This window comes from Molothrus aeneus, chromosome 5, assembly GCF_037042795.1.
Source record: "Molothrus aeneus isolate 106 chromosome 5, BPBGC_Maene_1.0, whole genome shotgun sequence".
In the NCBI taxonomy this organism is placed as follows: domain Eukaryota; kingdom Metazoa; phylum Chordata; class Aves; order Passeriformes; family Icteridae; genus Molothrus; species Molothrus aeneus.
Window position 1 is genome coordinate 19207576 of NC_089650.1, and position 19468 is coordinate 19227043.

The window sequence follows — 19468 nt, forward strand, 5'->3', positions numbered from 1 at the left end:
AGTCACCCACATGAAAATACAACAGCTTCTAGGAACCACACAGCTACAAGCAACAGCTGCTGAGGAGCTACACACACACACACACACACAAATACACACACGGATGCATACAACAGCTGTACACCTACTGACACAGGTACGTGCAACAGCCATGGGAAACTACACCTGGATACAAGCCCCTATGTTATTTGCTAAAGAAATTGACACATAAAAACGTAACAGGAGGTGGAGAAAACCTTTCATCCACACACAAACACATGCATGTGACTGCTCTGGGGACATTGTCTATCACACACCTCCTCAAATCACCACCACAGAAACACAACAGCTCCTCAGGAAGCTCCTGGAGCCATATACCCTCCTGTACATCTGGAAGACCTTCCATCTCCCTCTCCCCAACCCCACACATGCCATGACCAATGGAGATCTTGCTCACAGTCAGAAACAAGCATCCATGTGCACCAAGTGTTGGGGACTCAGCCACAGCTTGGCCCCCAAATACTTCACACAGGCAATATCTGCTAGGAAAGCACATTACCAAACACAGGGTCACTCTTAAGAAATTACTCCCCAGTTCCTTGACAGAAAGCAGAAGCACACCTGACAGACATAAATAATCCCTGCACAGACAGCAAGACCACAGCTGAAGGGACACGATGCACCCCTCACATTCACCATAGCAGTGGAGGGACTGCCTGGCTCACTCAGAGACATGCACACATGCAACAGCTGAGAAAACTAACAGACATTGGATGGGCTTCCTGGGATGTACAATCCAGCCTCCTGCTATTCCAGGCAACCACATCATACAGTCTTGCTCATAAATGTCTCCAGGTCCATCTGAGTACTGTGAGACTATTTGCTTCCTGCTCAGAAGCTACGTTGAAATTAAAAGCCTGCCCCAACATCTGCATTTACCCAGGCCCAATTCAACCCCACATGTTCCTGGGCCAGCTGGCCACATTCTTCACCTGGGCATGCATAGAGGTTGCAAGAACAAATGGAAGTGCCCTGAAACCTCCACTCCCACCTGAACAGACACCTGCTGCCCCCCTACTTCACACAAACATAACACACACGCAACAGCTGGGTGAAGAGCTTCCCCTCAGCATAAATACCAACATGCTTGCAACAGCTTCCAGGTAAACAGACATCTAAGCCTGCCACCCTCAGCACTCATATGCACTCAGGTACAGAATATACAAACATGTGTAACCTCTAATGGCAAACTAATGATTTTCTTCATGCAGTCCAGAAATTGAAGAAGAATTAGGCTGACACACTCACACACCACTGCAAGCAGCACTGCTATTAAATATATTATATTAATGGCATGAGACTGCAGCAGGGGAGGTTTAGGTTGGATATTAGGAAAAGATTTTTCACCCAGAAGGTGGTTGACACTTGAATAGAGTCCCCAGGGAAATGGTCACAGCACCAGCCTGACAGAGTTCAGAGGCATTTGAGCAATACTGTGAGCCACATGGTGTGATTTTTGGGTTGTCTTGTGCAGAACCAGGAGATGGACCAAATGTTTCTTGTGGATCCCTTCAAATTCAGGATATTCTATTCTATTCTATTCTATTCTATTCTATTCTATTCTATTCTATTCTATTCTATTCTATTCTATATTGTGACACCCATTGCCTCTGAAGAAGCTCACCTGTGGCCCACCTCCCCATCCTTCCAGCTAATAAATGAGCACAGAGCAATGTAATTGCTCCATCTGTCTCATGCCTGCAGCTTTATAGAAGGAAGGTGAGCTCTTTTGACCCCCCTGCATGAGGGGTCATGCATAATCATCTCATGTAAATCCAAACCCAGCAAGCAGAGGACTGCCCCTAATCTTCTCACAGGCCTGCAAAAGCCTCATGGACAGAACACCAAACCAATAAATCTCTGCATGGGGAGGCAAACAATAAATAGCCCCAAGGGAATGAACTGCCTCCCTCAAAACACAGGCAAGTACAAAGGACCCATCTACAGAACGAGGCCCAGGATCGCAAACATCAGCTGCGTGGCCTGAAGAAACAAGTTGGCCCACTAGACACAAATACACAAGCCATCAATCCTCTTGAAAATGACACATAGGAAGCTTGCTGTGCCCTCTTGTACTCCAAACCTGCAAGCCCAAGTGGGAAAAATCACCCAGACACAAAAATACACACATAGACCCACACATTCCTCAGGCAGACGGGCATGCAGCTCTGAGGACACTTCTGGATGTTCCCTGGACCATCTGCAGACATCTGTTCCCAGTGGATTAAATGCCAAAACTACTCACACCTCCCAGAATCAGAGAAGGAAGCTTGTCTTGGCAACTACAGGCTCAAATTTCCTTGCCTTTATCACTTTGGGGTGTTATGACTGTGGGGTGTTTCCTCCAAGCTCTTTTGAAGCTAAAAGCTAAAGGAACATAGACTTGCTTCCATCTCTCTCTACTTCCTCCAAGGACAGACAGTATCTAATTTTGGAGGGTGTTGAAGTAGGAGAAAAGGTTTCCAACTCCAAATTAATGCAGGATTTGTTCCTGCTTGAGTTCCTCCAGGATCATCTTGCAGTCTGTTTGTGATGAGTCTCCCAGAGGCTCTCCTGCTGGCACACATCCTTTCAAGACTCAGAGGGGCTAGGGCAGGATCCTTGTACAACCAGGGCTTCTCCTGGGGGGCAAACGGTACTTGCTCATACTCCCACTGACCCAGGAACAACACTTAACTCCAGCAGAACAGAAGTGCCCCAAGAGACAAGCAGAAGCAAATATCACATTTCCAGCAGTGTGGGACGTTTGGGTCCTCAATCTGATTCAAAGCCAGTCCCTCCATGTGTATTTGTCCCATTGCAGATGATCTGGATGGTACAGAAGCTCACCCCCATGTTTATTTTGCAGAGGCTCTGACCTTGCAAAAAGCCCTGGAAAAACTCTGTTGTTTTTTACTTCACAAATAAAAATAAAAAAAAAATCACTGAGAGAGGAAAAAAAAACCTCCTAAGGACGTCATAGATACTTTAAGTCATCTGCAGAGGTGCCTCATTCCCTATGTCCAGCGGTACAGAAAAAGAATCACCTTCTAATTCTTTTGTGCCAACGTCTTTGAGACCACTACCTACAGTCAGGCCTGACCTCTCTGCCCCCTTAATGGGGATGAAAACAGCCCCAAAAACCACTTTGGTTTATACCTTTCTGCTGAGCTCCTGCTCTGTTGGGCTGCTACATCCTCTAAGACTGGAGATGCTGTTAGGGGTGAACAAGGGAGCTGACCTTATTAGAGCAATTCCCTAGTGTTTTTCCAACATATGCCAGGGAGTTGTTAAGTCCTAGAACAGCCCAGAATCTGGGAATCTCAAAAGTGATGATAAAACTGATTTTTTAACCCTCTCTGTCCCGCCTAGGGATTATCAGTTCTGTGGGGATGGTACCTACACTCCACGTAAGGAGTAGGGGCGGGGAGTGCAGCCAACCATCCCCCTCTCACCCATCACCCTGTGCCGTTTATCCCCAGCAGGAGGGAGGGCCGGGCAGGGAAGGCAGCCACGCAGTCTCCTGCACTACCTGCGGTGTGCTGCCAGGGAGGGGAGCCTCGCTGGCAGCGCTTCCAGCTCACCGAGCCGGCGGATCAGCCCTTCTCCCTCTCTGTCTCTTCCCCTGCCCATCTGCCCGTGTCCCACCGGGGCACAAGTGGGTCCCACGGATGGGGAAAACAGGCCAAGGGGGAAGGCTGGGCTCTGCCCTCGTTGCAGTCAGAATCTCTCCACTGATCTATACTGCGGTGAGCAGTGACAGATTGATTTTACGGCTCTGCTTGGAGCCGGCCGCTGGCCCTGGGCTGTGGATGAATCAGCTTTCTCTGGTCCTTGGCTTTTATTTCATTATTTTACTGCAACCTCGCTCACAGGCAGCTAAAGAGGGAGCGACAGGGAGAAACATGAAGTTGGCAGATTTCCTTCCCTGCTCTTGTGCTCCCAGCCTCCCAGCCTGGCTTTGGGACTCCAGGAGGAGGGAGGGAAGCGATTGTTTTCCAGGAACTGACATCTATCAGGAATAAAGACATGAGGCTCCTTCTGCATGGGCAGATGCATGTTGCAGTGGCTGCGGGAGACAGCAAGGACTGCACAGGCACTGCACAGCATGAACGGCTCCTGCTCTGCTGTGACAATGACTCAATCCTTGCCAAATGGAGGGGGGCCCAGTTTTCAATGCAAGGGACAGCATGTTTGGAAATAACAATGCACTCAATCCATGAGTGCATTGGGCACTAACCTGCTTTCAGACTCCAGCATGGAAGTGGTTCCAGGTTCTCTTCTTATAGCTGTGGACGTAGAGGAGGGGGCAAGGGCTGTACCCTGCTGTCCCCAGGAGGTCTCAGAGCAGACACTAGGTTCTCCTGGAATGATGTAGCACCTCTAGGTATGGAATTGACTTTCTTCCCTCTCCTGGCTGTGGTTGCTCAGAGAAAGCTAGTTTTAACTCTCCTGGTTCTTGTACTGTCAAGAAGAACAACAGAGCTCAAGCAAGAATAGAGCAACAAAATCAAAGGGCAGAAAGGTGTTGGGTTTTTCCAGCTCTGACCTGGAACTACAGTGGGACAGCTCAAGCCAGACTGTTGAAGCAGTCTGGAAACAGAAGAGCAGAGAACAGTGGGACCAACCAAAGTGCAACAAATGTTCCTCTCCACACCCCCAACATCTTAGGAGTGAATAGGAGTGAATATCTGCTCTATCAGACTTGCTTCTGAAAAAATCTCTTTGTCAGAACTGAAGATCTACTCAGAGGGCCCCTCACCTTTGCTGGCACCTGCTCTGTAAAAGGAGAAATAGCCAAAGGAATCCAACACTAGTTTGGCCTGCTCCAACCTTCTTCCCACACACTCATGTCCCAAGGGGGACACATCACAATGGGTGGTACTTCCATTGCAACGGATTCAGGACATCCTGGAGCTTTCTCCTGCCTGATTTCAGATCTCTCCATCAATACAGACCACCTAGGGAAGGAGTGTTCCTCAGAGGACAGATGTCTGAAGACAGACAGCTAAAGCATTGTGTCATTGGGCTCCCCCAAGCTCACACATATCCTTTCTCTCCACCTGCCCCTGCACAAGCATCAGAGAGTGGCCTTGAAGGTGGCCAGGACAGCTCAAACCATCAGAAGGCAAGGGTCTTTTGATCTGCAAAGATCAAGGTGTGGGAGGGGAAGGGAGGGGAATCAAGACAGGAAAAGCAGGAGAGGCTTCCCAGTGGTCTGTCCCAGCAAGAGGGAGGGAGACAGCAAAGTCCATCTCATCCATTCTGTGTAATCTTTTAATCTCTTGGTTTTTAATCTTTCACATCAAGAATGAGATACATCATTAAGAGTAGAAGAAATCCCAGTTGGAAGGGAGATGGGGATGGTGAAAGAGACAGAAAGTCCTCTTGCTTCTAAGTCTTCTGCTTTGTTCCCTTTCTCTATGTATCTCTCTCCCCTCCTTCCTTTTTCCTCTCTGCTTACAAGCAATAATATAGGTGACCTGACAGACACAGAAGACACTGGGGGCCTCAGCAGCTGGAGGAAGGGCAGTGCCATAGCCTAGGTGTGGTGCAGGTCACGCCCTCCCTTGGTGGCACTCTGTGGTGACACACAGGCATGAGGCTCAGTGTGTCAGCTCCTCTTGAAAAGCCCTTCTGCAGCCAGAGAGACAAACAGCAAACATTGCCAGCCAGGTTTCCTCTTGTCAGAGACAGGATGACCTGTAGAAGCCAGCCCACCCCTCATCAGGAGAGGAGAGACAAGTTTTTGGAGGGCAAAGGAGGACCTGGTGGCACTGACTGACTTGTCCCACAGCCTCAGGCTGGGCACTCCACATCTCAGCTTCTCCCATCTGTCCAATCCCGTGGATAACAATCCTCACCTCAGAGGGTGATTGAAAGAGGTTAATGAATTAACACTTGTAAAAGCTTTAGATAAAAGGCTAAGGATTATTACTGTTGTTATGCATGGAAACAACTCCTAAGAAGTATTTCCCATCTCATCCCTCCTTCGAGCCTGGGGGATCATCTGACACAGATCCTGCCACACAGGAGCTCCCCCAGAGATGGAATTACAGGGAGCCGGCTGCGGGCTGCCAGACACTAATCAGGGGAAGACAAATTGGGGCCACTCCATCAACCAGCAACGTGCTGGGCTCTGGGGCTGAGAGCCTCTCCACTCACTCTCTAATGACTGGTGACAGATCCATGCCCACTCCTGTCGAAGTTCAGCAGGAAAAGGCTGCTGACTTCTAACCATGGCAAGCCTGCCCCTCCTCTTGCCCTTTCAAGGCTGTCGACTGACCCAAGACAGATGCACAAGGATTTGCTTTAAGGAAAGCTTGATCCCCAAAGGAAACTTCTGGGCTGCTGGCTTGCAGTAAGATTCAGGAACAGGCCAGACAGACATTCCAATCACAAGCATAGGAAGAGACTAGCTGGGATCAGATTTCGGTATCTTAAACCTTGAGCAAAATGTTTTCTAGGCTAAGGATGAGAAGTAATTCAAAGCAGAAGTCTTAACATTATACATCTCTCCCTTACACACAAATATAACCTCAAGGGAGAAAAGCCCTTCCTAACTTGCCTGCTATAAATACACCAAACCACTTTAAATGGCTACGTTAAAAGAGAGCTGGTAATTTGATAGTGGTCTCCACTTAATTAGATTAGGCTCTTCTTGAACTCAAGGGCTGAAAGCAGCTGATCCTCCTTTCTTTTTCAGTATTACCCCATCAGCTGCCATGCAGGAAATTATTGTAGTCACCCATGTCTTGGGCAGCTGGATCACCAACCACATCTGTGCCACAAAGTGCAGAGCTCCAGGTCCCAGGAGAGAGTGGCTGCACCAGCACAGTGCCCTGTCTGGGCTGCTCAGCAGTGCTGAAAGTAAACAGTGCTGTGCACAGGTGATGACAAAGTTCTTCTGTCACATCTGGGGCACAAATCAGCCTCTCTGCACTGCAACAGGTGGGAATTACACTTGAGCTAGGCAAATAGCAAACAGCACAGTCAGTCCCCTCTGCAAAAGGAGACCAGAGGACAGCACTACCTTGGTCTTCTCAGGAGACTAGAGCATTTGTTAATAAACCATATATGCAGCCAGAATCTTTTTTAAAGTACCTTGTTTGTCTGACTTCTCACTTAGAAAGAAATAAGTTATCTGTTTGTAGGGTACTGGAGCTAGTTGCTGGGGTCTGTACCTGATCATCATTGATAATAAGACAAAAAGTCACTTGGAAGGGAGAGGCAAATCTGTTCTGGTCTTAGGACAGTGACTTGACTTCATCAGCTCTTGGGATTTGCCAAGCCTCCCCAGCAATGCAGTCAGCCAGCCATCACCTTTCTCCCTGGAGTCCAATCCAGTTCTCATTCAAACTGAGAATAATTGTGGCACTTCTGTTAAACTGATGTATTGAACTGATGTCTTCCCTATCCGGGTCTTCCAACCTTTGCTCAGTGAACTTTATTCTGTCCCTAGCAGGGCTGCATTCTGCTCCCTCCACAAAACACCTCCAGATCTGGAAAATTAAAATTGCCAGACCTTTTGCTCTCCTTCAACAATGGAGAAAGTTTGGTTTAACAACACACAATTTTCTATTCAGTATGTTCTTAATTAATAATAAAATATGTGTCAGGTTGTTTTGTTGTGGTTGTTGCTTTTTTTTAATCCTCCTTTTTTGTTAGTTATTCAGTTTGATTTTTTTATTTTACCTCGTTAATGTAGTGGTGATTTAGATGCAGTTTCCTCTCTCTGCTGCACTTAATGAGTCGTCAGCTTTATTCACTCTCACCCGCATCCTCATGGGAGCATGCTTTGATTTTCTAGTGGGTGCATGAAAACACAGATTAAAGCAATTAGACAGAAATAATCTTAGGGAAAGGGGAAAGAGATCCAGAGCACCTAATTATACCATTTTAATCAAGATACAATTATGCAGAGACTTTTATGGATTATAAATTAACCAAACTCCAAAGGCAGAAAAAATATCATTTTAAATATGGTTCATTATGCTTGTTGTTTCTGTCTTGTGAGCTCTCTCAAACTGGACTTCAGGGTTCATTTAGAAAAAAAATCTGGACAGGGCCGTGCAGAAATGGAGGAGAAATAGACTTAGAAGACCCTGCTTGCTAGGATCAGGGTATGGAAATGGCTTCTGAGGGAAGGTGGGGAGCCACAGCATGTTTCTCACTCACTGATCTCACCAGTCTTTTCACAGTGAGTATGTGCACCTGCTGGTTAGCAGGCTGGCTGAAGGCCTCCAGCCACCTGCATGGCTCAGGTAAGGAAAGCCCCAGTTCATGTCTGGGTCTTGCTTTGCCCGAAAAGGCTGTGCCAATGAAGGACTGTGGGTACTGTAGTCTAAGAAGCAATTTTCCAAGCTACAAACATTCCAATTAGAAACACAGTGAGTGGGCAAACAAAACACATCAGGCTGGATGTGTTTTCTTCTGAACCCTGGAGGAACTTAAGCCAGCTGCTCCAGATTTATAGCTGCTCCAGATTTATTGCAGCAAAACCACAAGGCACTCAGGCTCTCAGAGCACGTAGGAAGGTGCTCTGCTCCTGCCATCTCTGCAGAGGAGACAGGGAGACCCCCAACCCCCCAGAACTCCAGGGAATCCCAGTTTCCCATGTAGCTGTCATACTGACTTTATGATGGGGAAGGTGTCCAGACCTCAGGCAGGAGCAGGAGGCCAAATCAGGCACCTCTGGCTCTGTGGCTGCAGCCCAGTGACATCTGTGAGGCATCCTGCTGGTCACTTGTGCCACGAGCACAGCTCCAGCCATCCCTCCTGCACTGCGTGTGGAACTCCTTGAGCTGCTTCCAGGTGATGAGGAGACAGGAGAGGGCTCACCGCAGTGATCCTCGGCTCCCTGAGAGGTTTGCCAAGTCTCCTGAATGGTTTTGCTGCACTGCGGCCTGTGCAAAATACTTATCCAGAAGAGCCTGCTGCCAGGCACCTCTCACAGGGGCATCTCAACCCACCAGGGCTCGTCTCCATGGCCGTGGGCATCCATGCCATGAGCAGCAGGGCTGAAATGGCTCCTGTCTTCTCCATTCAGGGTCATGCTCTGATCTGCCCAGGACCAGCCATGACCATTTCCCACCTGCAAGTCAGTCCTGCTGACACTGTCTGTGAGGTGAGCATGGCTAGGATGTGCCCAGAGCTGGTCTGCCACAGTGGCATCACCAGGATAGGCAGCTGGGAAAGGAAGGGATTGATGGGTCCTACTATTGAGCCTGAGGCTCCAGGGAGTGAAAGACAGCTGCCCTTTCACTCAGCTGCCCTTTGCCAGAGCTATGCCACTGCCTTGGCGGGGAAAACCCTGGGCTGTGTGTACAGGGAGACAGACATGGGAGATTCCTAGGACTTCTCTCCCTTGCATCCTCCTCACCGATTTTTTCCTTCCCCTTCCGGCAGGGATGAAAACACGGCTTGCAAGGCTGCTGCACTTCATCATCACCGCCTCCTTCAGCCAGGGCAGAGCCCCTCAGGGCCGTAGGGTTTCGGGGGCGGCCCCGTTCCCCCTCTGAGGGCTCGGCCTGAGCGGTGGTATCGGAGTGCCCTCTGCTGGCCCCATGGCCGGACTATCTGGCCGGCCCGAAGCTCGCACACCCCCCAGCAGCCCTGGAGAGCTGGGCCTCGGCCTGCCCCCACCGTGCCCCGACACCCCTGCCATGGCGGGCACACTGCAGCCCACAGGAGCCAGCCCACGGGCAGCACGGAGCCCTGCCCGTGCTGGGACAGAGCTCCAGAGGAGCCGGCATGGTGGGGAAGGGGGACAGAAATGACTGCAAGTCAGCAATTGCTCTCCTGCTTACCCAGTGCTACGGTGGCCTTGCGGCAGAGACTCTCTGTGGGATATGTGCCCCATTCCGTGGAAGGAACAGTCTGTCCCATCCTCCTTAGCCCCAAGAGGCACAAAAATGAATTGTGGTGAGAGGGGCAGAGGAAGAGAACTCTCTCTCCCTTCAGGCTTGGTGCCATTTGTTGACCCTGTGAACGAGTCTCCACAGAGCTGGGGCAAAACATCCCGACCATTTACCTGTTCCAGGTGGTTGGGATCTTCCATCACACTGGGATGTGCGTGCATCTTATTCTCTTATTCCTCATGCCAAATCTTCCTGCAGAGCTCCCCTAGATAACTCCCAGTGTTTTGACTATGCCAACCTTCCACGGTGAAACTGGCTGGGAAGACTGGAAGCCTAGACCCAGGACACCAGGATTCAGACCCACCTGTGGATTCCTGAGTTATGCTAAGAAAGCTCCCAAGACTGAGTATGCAGAGTGGGGGTCTGAAGTCCCTGTGGACCAATGCTGATTTAAACCAGCAGAAAACATGCTGTCTCTGGCCTCTGGAACTAAGGTGACATTGAGTTGCTCTCAGGAGTGGAGAAAAGGAGTGAGATGACAGTCCAAGGAGCTCGGGTCTCTCTGTGGAGCTAGTCACTGGGTGCTTCAGCACATTAGCCTTTCAAGCAGGGATCACACTGACCTGACAGATACAAGGTGAGCTAATTAGCAGTGCTCTTCTCAGGCTTCTTCCAAGCTCAGGTGCTGCAGAAATGCTGAATACTAGGTCTAGTTATGATCCAGGACAATTGTTAGTTGGAAAGAGGCAATAGAGAATGGTTATCCAGGGAGATGACTTGAGTTTGGGTCTGGGGGTGTGTTGAGGTATTTGAGGGCCTCTGAGGGAGAGATGCAGCAAGGTGCTGAACATGCCAGTATGAGCAGGCCTGACAGAGCAGAGTCGAGTCCCAGAGGAGCCCTGGAGGAGAATCCCTGAGGAGAAATTTCCTCCCACATGTCATGGGTAGGCAGCTGAGCCCTGCATGCTCTTCCATCAGGAACTGCCCTTTATAAATATTACAGAACATTGACAGCAAAAAAAAAAAAAAAAACATATGCAGTGGAAGGAGGGTTTTTTAATGAAGAAGAAAAAAAGGTGTCCTGCAGCCTCATCAAGGGGAGCAGTGCTGCATCCTGCACTGGAAGAAAACATTCAAATTGCTTAGATATGCAGTACATCAAAAGACTTCATCATGGGACTAACACAAAGTGTTGCCGCCCTCACTGGGACTCCTTGTGGTCTTGAAATGCCATGCATGGCAGCTCTCTGCCAGGGAAGGAGTATGACTGGATACCATCCTTTCCTGGCCTTCATTAGAGTAATGTAAAAAATAAGCTGACAGCATCCAAGGTGAGGTAAAAACTTCCCTTTCCCTCAGCTTTTCATTAAGCACCGCTGAAACCACTGCCCTCTCTCCCTGTCTGACAGTCATCTAAATGTCGAGCCACAGACAATGAGGAGCCAACCTCTGCTCCTATTAACCCAAAGTGCTGGAAGGATTGCAGGGCAGAAAAGCCATTTTGCCTGGTAAAAATATAAATGTCACTTTACAGAGGACAACTACAATTTGACAGAAAATCCAGTACCTCTTCCAAACACTTTGTGAGCTTTTTTGGATGCCATGCCATGGCTTGTTGAGCAAGCAAGGTGGAACACAACTGCTATTTTTCCAGACCTATCCACTCAATCTCCATCTGCAGTCCATTTGTCTGTCACTGGATGGGCCTGTCACTGCCACAAGGGCTCCCATTTTAAAAAAGCACCAAAAACAGTGAAAGGCAGCCAAGACCTCCTCACCAGACAAATTCAGATCCGTAAGATATTGGCATGGACCCCATTTTCCATGATCCCCTGGCTAAATCCCAACCAGAGTGGTGTCAGGGAGTTCCCTGGGCTCCTCTAAATGAAAATTATTTTCTGCAACTGAAATTGAGATCCCATTATCCCACGCTGGATCACTTCCAAGTAGCACAGAAGCCTTCAGCCTGTTTTCTCACCCACTAGGTACCAGCTCTTACCAAGTAAGTCAATACCCTCTCTTGTTGTCCTGCAGCAGTGCTGGGCAACAGCTACAGGGACATCTCAGGGTTTGCAAAGCTACCAGGGGGAAGAAGCCTGTGATTATTTCTGTGCCATCAAAACTAGACCTTAAGGAGAAGAGCTGAGAGAGAGGAATCCACATTGAAGTCCTGGAGCAAGCCCTGACTACAAAGCTCTGCAAGCTTCTTTTCCTCAATGCCTCTATGGTCTTCTGCCCCATTCCCAGCCTGGTTGTTCTGTGTTGGCACAGACCATATGAGAAACAAAAACCAGAACTCTTCTGAGATATAGGGAATTCTTTTTATCAGAGCTCTAACCAATCCACCCATCCATTAATCAGTGACTCCCACTGTCTGCCAGACTGTTTTAATTCCTTTTCTGTGAATGCTTCCTGCCTTCACCACCCTTGAAGTTCCTCCTTAGATCAGGTGGAAGGCATGGGGCAGTGTGTGAAATAGTTAACTCCCCTGCTGAGGATGCCAAACTCCATCAGCCGTACCAGGGTTCCAAAAAAATAAGAACACTCCAGGTATTTTGCACCCCAGGGCAGAGAGGGCTCTCAGAGAAACTCACTGTGGGAATAACCACAGAGAAATAACCAGGAGAACAAAAAAGAGATATAAAAAGGAAAGCAGAAAAATGCACACATTTGAGGGCAAGGAAAGCAAAAGAGCAATGTGGAGATGCAGAGCAGCAGAAAGTGAGAAGATAAAATGATATCCACAGAGACCTGTCTATAGGGAAAGAGAAGGGGAGGGAACCATATAGATGGGAGAGCACAGCTGCAAGAAAAGAGAACACAGGGCATGGAAGGGAAGGGGGGAGTCAGACAGGGGAAAGGGAGGGATCTGGAGAGATTGCCTGATGTCAAATCTGATAGAAAAGAGGATTTATCTGCAAAAATAACCCAGATCTAAGCCACAGCTTCAGAGCAGCTGCGCACACAGCCACAGCACTATTTGCTCTTAAGCAAGAGAAAAAACGTGCTGGTGCAGGTTCCAAAGCAAAGCAGCGTCGTGCCACACCAGGAGGCTGCCCATCCCAGGCTGCCCATCAGCATGGACTAAGACGAAGGGAGGCGAGGCAAGGCAAGGCAAGGCAAGGCAAGGCAAGGCAAGGCAAGGCAAGGCAAGGCAAGGAAAAGAAAGAAAGACGAGGCAAGGCAGAGGAAGGCAAGGGCGAGCAGGGGCGGCGGGTCGGTCCCTGTCCAGGGTGCTGACCAGAGCCTGCCGCCTCCAGACCCGCCCGCTCTCCTCCTCCTGCCCCTTCCCGTCCCAGAGGACTGGGGCCACTCTGGGGACTGCAGGCAGACAAAAGCAGTGTGCTTCCCGGAGCGAGCTGAGCAGCGGGGAAGGAAACACACACTCACCTACAAATAAAATATATTTTCCCCATTCATCTCTGCTGCCAGTGTTTTCAGCAGTGGGGCTGGGCTTTCTCAGGGCAGGTCTGGATGACCAGCAGTGAAGTGCTGGATCCCAGGCAGTCAGAGATAGAGATGGGAGGATGAACTCACAGCTATCCCACCTGCCCCTGATCCATCCAGATTACATGACCAGGAACTGGCAGTCACAAAAGCACAGTGTGTGTTGGCCCATGTTTGCCACCAGGGAGCTTTTGGTGGAGGGGGGGTTCACTTCATGGCCTTGATGCTTACAAAAAGCTGACTCTGAAAAGAGGTCCTAAAACCGTGGTCCACCCACAGGAGGACAGCTGCTCTGTCCACACAGCAGTTTGAGCTGTGACTGTGGCCTGCCAAGTCATTTCAAAAGATGAAAGGGCTGGAATGGAGCTTGGCCTCCTCCGCCCTCAGCTCTAGGATGTGTCTCTGCCTCTTCCCAAACACATCCTGGCCTCACCAGGCCATTTTTGTTCCAGAGAATTGCAAATCAGCTGCCCCACAGAGGAGAAAGCAGTGCCCAGGACCCTGACAGAGCTGCTCAATGGGCATCTACAACACAAACAGTGTTGGCACAGCGCTGCAGAACAAACCCGTCTCCTCAAGATCAACCAGGTACCAGTGCTTTACAATCAGAAACTGGGCTTTCAATTCCAGCACTGACAATCTGGACAGAACAATGTGTTTTAAGAGCCAGTTGGACAAATATCTGATGGAAGGGGTACAAGGTGGCTGGCCCTGCTGCAGGATTAGATAACCTCCTGAGAGCTGAATAACAGCACCTCTCTAACTCTCTGTGATTCTAATATGTGACCTAATCAGAGCGCAGTTTCCAGTCACACAGATCATTGTGCTACCAGACTAACAACAACACAAACACATTTTTCCAACACTGAAATCTTGCTTATATGTCACATGTAGCAGGAACTTGATATGGAACAAACATGATTCATGCCATGTCCATGCAACAGCAAGCACGACTCTATAAGCACCTTTCTCCCAGTCACTGCAAGAGGCAAAATGACCTCCAGGGATGCAGATGCAGGGCATCAGCTGGGTCCCAACTCTTCTGTCAACCAAGCAAATAAGGAAGCTTTTAATCAACTAGGCCCACATTACACAAAGATGCACTGCCTGTCAGCAAGCCAGCCCTGTCTTTTGGGATGACTGAAGCCAGAAAAATAAACCAAGAAGAATCAGAACAGAACAGCACAGTCCCAGGTTAGCTAGGATAAATTACCTGCCTTGTGGCATCTCCCCCAGCTCTGCTCTCCTTGGCTGTGCTGTGCCCAGTAGCTTGCTGGCTGAGTAGCCATCCCTCTCTGGTGGCCAGTGCCACACATTTAAGTTGGAACATTATTCTCCAGTTCTAGGAAATTGGATTAAGGTTCAGACAATACTGACTGTTATTTACCTTTGATTAAAACCAGCCCTCCTCCCTCCTGGGCCAGAGAGACCAATGTTGCTGTTATTTACTCTGCTGCCAAACCTGGAGTTCAATCCCTGCCCTGCGGCACTCAATAAAAGTCAGCGCAGAGGTGGGGGTGTGCAGCAGGCAGGGTTGAGTGGGTGGAAGAGGAGTGATTATCCAGGCCACCATGTCCAGTTTGTTTCTTTTGCAGTCAGACTCTGGCTCAGCAAGGACTGGGGTGCTCAAATTGCCTGTCTCTGTGGCTGAGGAATCCAGCCAGGGTGATCCCAAGCAAGCCCTGTTTGGCCCCAAGCCTGCCTCTGGTCCTCTCCCTCAACAAATCCCCACTTCCACACAGCTTTCCTTTTTTTGTGTGTCCTTCTTTCTCTCTCTTCCTTTAGCCTCCCCTCTCTGCCACGACCTTCCCACCTCCTCTTTCTGCCTTTTCCTCTGCTCCCACTCCTTCCCACCCTCTTTCCCCCAAGTCCCTTTCTCATTCCTCTCATTCCCCTCCTTCCCTCTCCCCCACTCTCCAAGCCGCTATTCCAGGACAATAGAGCAGATGGCAGGCTGTTTGTTTTATGTGTCCCTTTGGAAAATCAGCTCAGCTGTTGAATCTGCGACTTTTGCTAAAAACAGACTCCGTCCAATACAGCTGAATGCCAGGCAGAAAGGAGAGGGTGTGGGGGGAGCTGCTCTCCCTACCAGCTGCACCAAGACTCTGTCAGCATCCCACACCATGGGAAACAAGCCTGTCAGAGAGCCCAAAGAGGAGCTTCTGCCCTGGCAAGCAGAGAGCTTGGCCAGCTTCTACAGTCAGCCTCACTCCACCAAAACTGATGGTGATGTGGGAAAGGTGGGGCAGCATGGAAGGGGCAGACTCTTGTCAGCACATCCATCCTGCTCATTGCCCCAGCCTGCTGCTTCTCCCAGTGTTCATGGAAGCTGAGTTATGTGGGGTATGCTCAGGCAGAAGATCTAGAACAGAGTAGAAGCTGATGCTCTTTGCCAGCCCTGTATCTCCTCCTATGCTACTGGGAGAGCCATGAGTGAGAAACCAGCAGCCAGTAATGAGTGTGTGGAGAGGGGAAGACAGTCCTTACCTTCTTCCTTCTGGCTTTCCCCTCTTTTTTTTGAACCCCTAAGCCCCACGGTACTGGTCATCAGGCCACCATTCATTATTTGCCAGCACAGCCATGAAGAGGATGTAATTTTTTTTTCCTCTGGTTCTTTCTCTTATCCAAACTGCTTGCTTCATCCCTCATCTCTCCCTTCACATGTGCTTACACCAAAAATCTTTCAGATCTTCATGGTATTTCTGGGTGGAAAGGAAACTCTGCTCCTGAACTCTGCCCCTTCCTGGCCCAAAAAGCATCATCTTCTCCCTGCTTAGACATAACAATACTGCCTCATCGATCCTGTAAGGCCTCTCCTCCTTCCTCACACCCTGTCCCTGCTTGCAAGTAATTCAGAGTAGGCACCCTGTCCAGCACAAAGTACAGGCTTGCCTTGGCTCAGAACCAGGACTGCTGGATTCTTTGCCAGTGCAATTGCTGGATATTTCATGGCTTATCCTCTGTCTGATACAACGTGGCCAAAGGCACCAGCTGTGGGCTCTCTCTGTGCCCCACTTCTGGGTGGGATGGGGAAAGCAGGGTTTCAGAATAGCAGCATCTCTCCCCATCCAAACGCCCTGTTTCATCGCACTTCTTCCTACACTGCTAAAATCAACACTGTCTTGTTTTCAAGCAGTGGCAGAAGGGTCAGGGGCAGAAAATCCTGTTTAATTTGTTCTTAAAGTTCACTAGGGATCAGATGCAGCTCCCAACAAAACCAAGAGAGGCTTAACCAAGGCGCAGTCAGCTGTAAAATCGGAAGAGGCTCCTTAGCCTCACAAAATCTTGGAAGGCAATTTAAACACAAGAGATAGACAAGGAGCCCATTCTTGGGGTCTGTAATTAATCACTTACAGTTCAAAGAGGGAGAGAGATTAAGTTCCCAGCTTTCTTGGAGTCCAAGCTGGATCAAGCAGGAAGGGAAAAAAAAAATCTCAGGCTGTCAAGGAACAGCCTTAAGAGGCAATGCCATCTGAGCAAGAACAGCTCAGTTCTGCACTCCTTTAACCTCCCAGGTATTTAGGCAGAAAGTCTACAGGAAAAAAATCCTGCACCAGCTGGTGAGAACAGGCACAGTTACTTTAACATTTATGATGCTGCTCTTCTTCCTGGCCCTGCTTATGTCTATGGCAACCCTTGCACCCTCTTCGGTAGAGCCACATGACAAGCACTATTTGGCAGAGGAGAAAGTTCCAGTTAGTCTGAGATTCCATCTCAGGCACCAACTGCTATCAGGTTCCTCAAGGAAAAATATAAGGATGGTCCATGCCTCCCTGTGCCCGTGCACTTACTGAATGGAGCAGTCACTCACCCTCCTTCAATTTTGCATCCATCCCAGAAGTGTGCAGAGCCAGCTGTCAAGTCAGGTTTTTCAGAGATTGAAGACAGAGAAATTTAACAAATTAACTAAAAGAGTTGCTCATCCCACTCTGGACTATCTGAAAAGGCTGCATTGTAAGCAAGGGCAAAGTAAATTAAGAAGCTAAATCTGTTGTAAGCAAGTGACTGTAACACTGGTGAAAAGCCACTGACTTATCTGGAGTGTTACTAAAAAAAAAGAAGAGGTTCAGGGCCAACAAAACTGATCTCACCTCTTCCAAGGTGGACTCTGTCTCACAGGCTGGCATCCTCAGTGGCATTGGTGAGCTGCAGTTGCCCTGATCACAAAAAAAAATCCAGACCTGAGGGGCCAGGCAACACCCCCTTTCCTGCTCCTGCTGGGCAGCCCCCAAACAGCACTTTCAATGCACTGCTAAAACTCCCACACTCCTCCAAGGCATTGCTCGATGGTTTCTTTCCTTCCAATCTCCTTTCTTCCTGTTCCCATTTCTCATCCTTTGACTTCTGTCTGATAGACTGCTCACCTTTTGAAGGCTGCTTCCTTAGCAAGAAGCCTGGGGAGAGAGCTGAAGGCTGCAGTCTGGGTACAAGTTGGGCAAATCCCATAGTGGCTCAGGAATCTGCTTTTTCTTTGGCAGCAGAGCTGTTAAGAGGAGTTGGCACCAGAGACAGAACCATTGTCTATTGTTGCTATTCTTCTCTCTCCCCTTCAAGTCTTTAGCAACAACTGCATTTTCCCACCTATTACAACTAACTTCTTTTCCCCTAAAGAAAGGATAGTCATTAGCATTTTTTTTTTGCACTGTCAAATAGGACTTTTCTTATAAAAATTCTTCACGCTAAGGGGAAAGTAAAGAAAAGATATTGTTAACATGAAAGCCTTACTTAATATTTTACATTTCAAATACTGTAACTGCTTTTTTTCCCCTCCTCCTTCTCCTTTTTCTGACTTTTCAGTATACAGTTTAAACATCATTAATAGTGTTGGTTGCTATGGTGTTGGGCAGGCAGAGGTGTCTGTACTTGAAACCTTGAACTACACTTAATGTTGTACAACAGCAGGGTCATGCCAATACCCTTGACTTTGACCCCATTTTTCCCAGTAAAATATAAAGACCATGTCTCCATCCCTTTTCGTTCTTGAGAGAGTTTTTTTTTTCTGCAATGAGAAAAGGGAGTGTGAGCTAGAGAAAGGTAGAGATATTTAAAAAAAAAAAGAAGAAGAAGAAGAAAATACAAATTTAATAGACCCAGTGGAACCTTTCCAAAATCTTTGTTACATCAAGAGAAAGAGAATAAAAGAAGACAGCCCCCTGAAAAGTTTCACATGAGATTGTTTCTCATTTTCCCAAGCAGCTAAACATTTTAATAAACTAGGAAAATGAGACTGTAAAACCACAATATCTGACAGCAAGCCCCAGGGGCAGGAACCATTACTGAAACTAATTTTAACTCATGTTTTAACGTTGATCAGATTTCATGCGGTGAGCGTCCCATTAAGCTGTCTCTCTGTTCTTAGAGAAAACCTGGTTTCTTTTGTCGACTCAGAAGCTATTTTCTTTCCAGCCTATTGTCGTCACAGGCATAGCAGGACTCTTCTGTCATTCATTTCTCTACAGCCCAAGAGATGCCCTGCCCCAGACATCTTCTCATCTGTTCTGTTTCCTTATGAGACAAGACATTTTCCACAAAAGTGGCACTTAACTGCTCCAGCAACGAAACCAAGTCTTAAACGGGTCCCCATGCAGCCACTCAAGGATTCAACCCATTAAACATCTGATCTTCAACCATGCAAAAGGCACCAGGTCAATTCAGACCAGCTGAAGCCAGGATCCAAAGCAAGCTTTCAGTTTCTCTGCTTTGCTTTTACCCCAGGGAAGTGAAGCTGCTGTACCAGTTTCCTCACATGAATCACATTTTGCTCTGATTGTCACCAGGACATCTACAGCCAGGACCAGCTTTTTACCTCAAAGTCTCTATTAACATCAGCTGAAAATCTGAATGGGGAAAAATGATATATCCAAGTAGTGTAGGTTTCTCTTGAAGACTAATTCCTTCTCACAAAGCCATATTTCGTCTTCTGGCCGTGCCCAAACCACTAGTCCTGTGGGGCAGGACTTCTTGGTCCTGCATCCCTCTTCCAATAGCTGTGTCCCTGTTTTGTGCCATGTGGATTCTTGGCTGGCGTAGCCATATGAGCCAAGGGCTTTCCACAACTCAAGGAATGGTCACTGGCATCAGCTCGCTCCTGTGCCTGCTCATAATGAACTTATACTTCAAAGGCGTGTTGTGCAACAGAAGAA